This window comes from Rhinoraja longicauda, chromosome 30 (genome assembly GCF_053455715.1).
Source record: "Rhinoraja longicauda isolate Sanriku21f chromosome 30, sRhiLon1.1, whole genome shotgun sequence".
NCBI classification, from domain to species: domain Eukaryota; kingdom Metazoa; phylum Chordata; class Chondrichthyes; order Rajiformes; family Arhynchobatidae; genus Rhinoraja; species Rhinoraja longicauda.
In genome coordinates this window covers 8,105,242-8,112,624 of record NC_135982.1, presented here as the reverse complement: position 1 = coordinate 8,112,624, position 7,383 = coordinate 8,105,242, and positions in this window count along the sequence as shown.

Below are 7,383 nucleotides of genomic sequence, written 5' to 3'. Positions count from 1 at the left end.
AGGATCGAACCCGAGTCTCCGGCGCTGCATTCGCTGTAAGGCAGCAACTCTACCGCAGCGCCACCGTGCCTTCAGTAAAGGTAAAGCGAGTACACATTTCTCTTTGCTGCGGTCCTGTAGCCTCTTACACCGGCATTATAGCTCATGCTGACTTGCCAAAACCATTTCTTATTTCAAACGAAAACTTAGCCCAAGAGTGGAATAAACTGAATATCAAAGACAAAAGAAATAGAAGCAGGAAGAGGTGATAATGTCCATCAAGCCCATCCCACTACTTAAGAAGGTCATGGTTAAAACTAAGAACAGTACAGCATAAGGCGAGCCCCTTGGCCGATAATGTCTGCACTGTACGTGATACTGAGATAAACTAATCTCTTCCTGCACCTGATCCGTGTCCCTCAATTCCCTACGTATCCATGTGCCGGTCGCATCATCCTCTAGCAACCTTCCGGGCACCCGCCACACTCTATATATATAAGGTCGTCCTGCTTATCTCCTTTGAACTTTACCCTTCTCACTTTAAAGGTACGTGCTCTGGTCTTTGACATTTTGAGACTGGAAAAGGGTTCGGGCTGTTTTTCCTACCTGTGCCCCTCTTCATTTTATATACTTCTACCATCTTCCCTCAATCTCCGGCGTTCCAGATAAAATAATCAGACTTTGTCGAACCTCTCCTTATAGCTAATACTCGTAAACCTCTTCTACATCCTCTTCAAAGCCCCACATCCAACCTTTAACGGGGCTTCCAGGGAACTGCAAGCAATACTCCAAATGTGGCCTAACCAAAGTATATGGTGCTGCATCAGGACTTCCTGAATCTCATTCTCAATACCACGACCAATGAAGACAAGCTATGGGACCTGGACCCCAATATCCCTCTGCGCATCAATGCTGGTAAGGGTCTTGCCATCAACTGTATACTTGATCATATAGTTGTCAGAGAAGTCTGAAGAAGGGTCTCGATCCGAAACGTCACCCATTCCTTCCATCCAGAGATGCTGCTTGTTCCGCTGAGTTACTCCAGCATTTTGAGTCTATCTTCGGTGTAAACCAGCATCTGCAGTTGCTTCCTACACAAGGAGATCTTTTGGCCCATTGAGTCTATGCCGGATGCAATCTCTTCAACCCCATTGCTCCCCTTATCTTATTCACATGGCCATCAATGTCCCTGGTGACCCTGCCACCCCTTTATATCAGGAACAATGTACAGCAGCCAACTAACCTACACAACCAGCATATCTCAGAGATGTGGCAGGAAACCGAGGTACACTGTGAAGGGCTTGATTGTAATTATGTATAGTCTTTTCGCTGACTGGATAGCACGCAACAAAAATGCTGTTCACTGTACCTCTGTACACGTGACAATAATGATAATAAACTAAATAAACTAAATAAAAGGAATCAGCCAGACCACAAAACTCTGCTGTCGAATAAAATGACGATAAAATATATAATTTGCACAACAACGTACACACATATGCACATGCAGGCACGTACTGCTGAATGTAGATAAACAGCATATTCCATGCTTAAAGATATATGTTACAAAATATAATCATATTTCCATGTTGGAGAACACAGAAACAAGACTGTCAAAAGCATTGCAGATTCCTTGAATCACTAATATGATAAGCAACCAGATAGACAGACAGATTAAAAGAGTTTAAGGAGGTCATGCAAGCAACTGCAGATGCCGGAATAGTGAGCAAAACACAAAGCGATGGAGGAATTCAGCAGATGGACGCAAGAAGCTGGAGTAACTCAGCAGGACAGGCGGTATCTCTGATGAGAAGGAATGGGTGACGTTTCGTGTTGGAAATACTCAGCGGTTTCGGGTCGAGACCCTTCTTCAGACTAGTCGGGGGAAAGGGGAATGAGAGATATAGACGGTGATGTAGAGAGATATAGAACGGCGGCACGGTGGCGCAGCGGTAGAGTTGCTGCCTTACAGCGAATGTAGCGCCGGAGACTCAGGTTCGATCCTGACTACGGGCGCCGTCTGTACGGAGTTTGTACGTTCTCCCCGTGACCTGCGTGGGTTTTCTCTGAGATCTTCGGTTTCCTCCCACACTCCAAAGACGAACAGGTATGTAGGTTAATTGACTGGGAAAATGTTTTAAAAAATTGTCCCTAGTGTGTGTAGGATAGTGTTGATGTGCGGGGATCGCTGGGCGGCACGGACTCGGTGGCCCGAAGGGCCTGTTTCCGCGCTGTATCTCTAAAAAAATATAAAACAAACGAATGAAAGAAATGCAAAAAAAGTAACGACGATAAAGGAAACAGGCCATTGTTAGCTGTTTGCTAGCTAGGTGAGAATGGGAACCTAGCGCCACTTGGGTGGGGGAGACATGGAGAGAGGGGGAGTACAGGTTATTTGAAGTTGGAGAAATCAATATTCATACACTGGGTTGTAAGCTGTGCTCGGTGAGAACGGGAACCCAGCAGGTTAATCTGGAAAAACATCTTGACTCAAAACGTCACCTGTCCATTCCCTCCACAGATACGATGTGAGTTCCGCCTGGACTTTGTGTTTTGCTCAGTCCGAAGGAGGTTTGGGTTGCTGATGGTGGATGGTGGAAGAGGGATCCAAGGAAATATTAGGAAGTGCAACAAACACTGGATCAGGAAGATGGGTAAAACTTTGGATGTCTCTTCTGCAAACTCAATTAGTGGGGATCAACCAGGAAGTGAAACATTTAAAAAATCAGATGTTGGAAATCTAAAATAAAAACCAAGTGTTGGAAATACTCAGCGGTTTTTCAGCAGCACAGCTGTGGTCTGACCTGCTGATTATCCCCAGCATTTTTTGATTCTGCTTCAACTGTTAACTTTTCGCAGACAGTCAATTTGAACCAAGAGCTCAGATACACAACATGTAAGTAATTAGTCTGTTGCCTTGTAAATTAACCTTCTGCCTCTTTGGATATTTATGTGCTGTGTTTCAATGCATTACATTATGGCATCACGCACTTGTCTGATTTGGACAGTGGCGTAGCTGGTAGAGCCGCTGCCTCACAGCACCAAGGACCCGGGTTCAATCCTGACTTCAGGTGCTGTCTGTGAAGAATTTTGACAGTCTCCCTGTGACCATGTGGATCTCCTCCGGGTGCTCCGGTTTCCTCTCACGTCCCAAAGACGAGCAGGTTTCTAGGTTAATTGGCCGCTGTAAATTGCTCCTAATGTGTCCAGACTGGATGCAAAAGTGGGGTAACATGGAACCAGTGTGAATAGGTGATCAGTAGTCGACTTGTGGGATGAGGGGCCTGTTTCCATGCAGTATCAATCAGCCAACCATTGGCTGTTCTGTGGTATCCCGAAAACATTGCATAAAGTGCAATATTAATGCTGGTTATTTTTCTCTTGAAGCAGCACATGTTAAAATCCCAGAACCCGGAGCACACCAGCACCACACTGCATCGAATGAGAACTCACCTCATGTAGGACTCCAGGTGTGAACTCACATTGCATTACAGAGTTCACCACCGCTTAAACAGCCCATTTTAAGTCACTTTAAAGAGCATTCCTACATTCCCAATCAAGTTAGGATCAAGTTAGGTGAAGCATTCATTCACTGCAATAAGGCTTAATAACATTCTTGCCAGGATGAAACAGCACCACACAGCTCCCGTCTTTGCCCTCTGATTTAAATCATTTTCTCACCCTCCTTAACCTGATTCTACGAAGGATTTTGAAACGGAATACCAGAGATGTATTACATTTGAAAGTAGTTGATAGAATATAACCATACCTCTGTCGCACAGCTGCAGAGAAGGGTCTCGACCCGAAACGTCACCCATTCCTTCTCTCCTGAGATGCTGCCTGACCTGCTGAGTTACTCCAACATTTTGTGAAATAAATACCTTCAATTTGTACCAGCATCTGCAGTTATTTTCTTACATAAAGAAATGAAAGTGCTTTAAAGAGCCCACATGTACATGGACCAATCTAGTGCAGTCCCATTGGTGACCGTGTTCCACAGGTTGTTTCTGGAGATATCTGAACTCTCACCTCAGTTGCGTTTAATGCAGAGTGAAATATTTTTCAGCCTTGGGCTGTCTTCAGGCATGGATGAAATTAGAGCAGATAACAAGACAGCTGAATACTGATAAACCTCGGACTACTCTGCCTTGAGTGTAATGCATGGTCAGGCTCCTGCTATTTATAAACCAACCTCTGGATCAGTCCATTGAATCAAACATTCAACAACACAGCAACATTTTCTACCCCTATGACTCCTATTTATGATTAACTCCAGTAAAGCAATTTCTGTCTTCAGGTTAATTTAGAGAAAGATAAATTACTTTAATCTCCTGTGAATTGGAAGTCACTCACAAGGAAACATTCAGTACTTGCTGAAACACTGTGCATCAAACATTGTTCTTGAATCAGGAATTACATTAGCTGGAAATGAAGGCTTGTTTAAAGATAATTTTGGATTGCCAGATATACTTGCACTTGAGGAAATATATATATATATTCACAATCAATATTCTGATAAACTAAGCAAGACTGTGACTCTATATTTATTAATAATTAAGATGTTGAGACAGGGACAATTTTAACATGGGCAACAATGCAAAAGGAGTAACATACATTCCGCTGCCTTACAGTCATGCGTGCCAAGGTACAGTGTAAAGCTTTTGTTTGTGTGCAATCTAGTCAAAGAAAAGATTATATATGATTATAGTCAAGCTGTCCACAGTGTGCAGATAAAGGATACAACATTTAGTGCAAGATAATGTCTGATAAAGTCCAATTAAAGATTGTTTAAATGACATAAGCGACAGGAGCAGAAATAGGCCATTCGGCCCATTAAGTCTACTCGGCCATTCAATCATGGCTGATCCATCTCTCCCTCCTAAACCACATTCTCCTGCCTTTTCCCCATAACCCTTGACACCTGTACTAATCAAGAATCTATCTCTACCTTAAAAATATCCATTGACTTGGCCTCCACAGCCTTTTGCGGCAAAAAATTCCAGATTCACCACCCTCTGACTAAATGTCATCTCCTTCCTAAATGTCTCAAGATAGTTCAAACGAGGTAGCTGGGAGATCAGGACTGCTTTCTAGCTGGTGAGAGGACCGTTCAGTTGCCTGTTAACAGCTGGAAAGAGATTGTCGCTGAATCTGAAGGTGCGCGCTTTCAAACCTCTGCACCTCTTGCCTGACGGGAGAGCGGAGAAGAGGGAGTGGGAGAAGAAAGACTGGTCTTTGATAATGCTGGTGGCCTTGCCAGGACCTATGGAGTTACTCCAGCATGTCGTGTCCTTTTGTGCATTAACCAGCATCTGCAATTCTTTCTTTCTATAAATTCCTTCTTGGCATATTTATCTTCTCCACTGTGGTGGAGCTCGTTTGCCATCACAGTTAGTGAGGCAGGCAGCAATTGGGTGAAAGGATGCAGAGTTCTGGAGTTCTACTCTTCTGCATTACAGCTTTGGCTGAATGACCTCAAAAATGCCTGCCTGAAACATGTCAAAGGGCAGAATAACTTGCTGACCCTGAACTGTGCTTCAAGTAACTTGTTTTGCTAACGCCTTGAAGTGGGATAATTGTTGAACTTCTCAACGTAGAATAATAAATCTTTTGCTGATATTTCCTGTGCTTACGAAAATGAAGGTCAGGTTTAAACCTTCAAAATCTCAAGAAGAAAAAAAGAAATTTCTGTTTGTAGATACTGACAGTTGGAATCCACACATCAAGTGGTTAATCAGCACTGTCTGACGACTGAGAGTTTCCCCCAAAAAGGGCATAATGTCTGTTTTATTCTTTGTTAAACCTGTGACTATTCCACTGAAGAAGGGATCCAACCCAAAGCATCACCCATCCTTTTACTCCAGAGATGCTGTGGTACCCACAGCTCATGGATGCCAGTGTCTGCTGGAAGGTACTAAAGAGATTCATGGTCGAGGCAGGGCCATGAGGGAAACTCAATGTTGGGGTGCTAGCAGACTGTATTTCACTCAGTCTTCATTAACCATTTGGGTGTGCACAATCGTAGCACTAGATTTTTAAATTAGAGGGTTTCAGCTAAAGGCAGAGGATGGACAGGCTTGGATTGTTTGCTTCAGAAAGTCAGAGGCTGAAGGGGAAACTTGATAGACGTATGTAAAATTACAGGAGGCTTAGATGGTGTAGACATTCATAACCTTTGTCCCATCGTGGAAATGTCCAGCACTAGAGGGCACAGCCATGATGAGAGGGGGAAAGGTTAATGGAGATGCACAAGTGTTTTTTTACACGGAGAATGGTGGGGGCCTGGAATGCAGTGCAGGGGCGGTTTTGGATGAAGTTGCAATTGTGGCTTTGATGAGGCTTTTGGATAGACACATGGATAGAAGTATAAGAAAATAACTGCAGATGCTGGTAGAAATCGAAGGTATTTATTCACAAAATGCTGGAGTAACTCAGCGGGTCAGGCAGCATCTCAGGAGAGAAGGAATGGGTGACGTTTCGGGTCGAGACCCTTCTTCAGACTGATGTCAGGGGGGCGGGACAAAGGAAGGATATAGGTGGAGACAGGAAGATAGAGGGAGAACTGGGAAGGGGGAGGGGGAAGAGAGGGACAGAGGAACTATCTAAAGTTTGAGAAGTTGATGTTCATGGAGAGAAGTAAGTTGATAGGCAGCCAGCTTATTTTGCGGGAACTTCCCTTCCTGTTAGTACTTACCCCTTGGGTTGCCAAAACTCCTCAGAAACACTGTCTCCTTTCCCAGAAACTCAGAGTGCCATCTCCTTCCGTTCCCCCCAGCCCAGACTATCCCAACATTTAAGAAATATTTAGAAAGGTACATGGATAGGACAGGCTTGGAGGGATATGGATCAAATGCAGGCAGGTGGGACTAGTGTGGCTGGGACATGTTGGCCGGTGTGGGCAAGTTAGGCCGAAGGGCCTGTTCCCACACTGTATCAATCTGTGGCTCCAGCGAGAGGCATTCTCCAGTCTGCCAATCGACGACAGTGGCTAGGATTGTGAATAGTTTTTAGTTTAGTTTAGAGATGCAGCATGGAAACAAGCCCATCAGCCTGATACGGTGATCACTAGTCACCCATCCCCACTGGCCCTATGTTAGTCCACTTTCTCATCCATTCCCCACACACTAGGGGACAATTTACAGAGGCTGATCAACTGACAAACCAGCATGCCTTTGGAACCTGCGAGGAAACCGGAGCGCCCGGAGGAAACCCACGGGGAGAACGTGCAAACTCCACACAGACAGCACCTGATGTCAGGGTCATAACCGGGTCCCCGGCACTGTGAGACAGTGGCTCTACCCACTGCATTGCCATTTCCCCCCCCCAAGATGCCCTATCCACGATAGTCCTACCTGCTCGTGTTTGGCCCATATCCATCTAAACATAGTGTAGGATTTTTTTTTA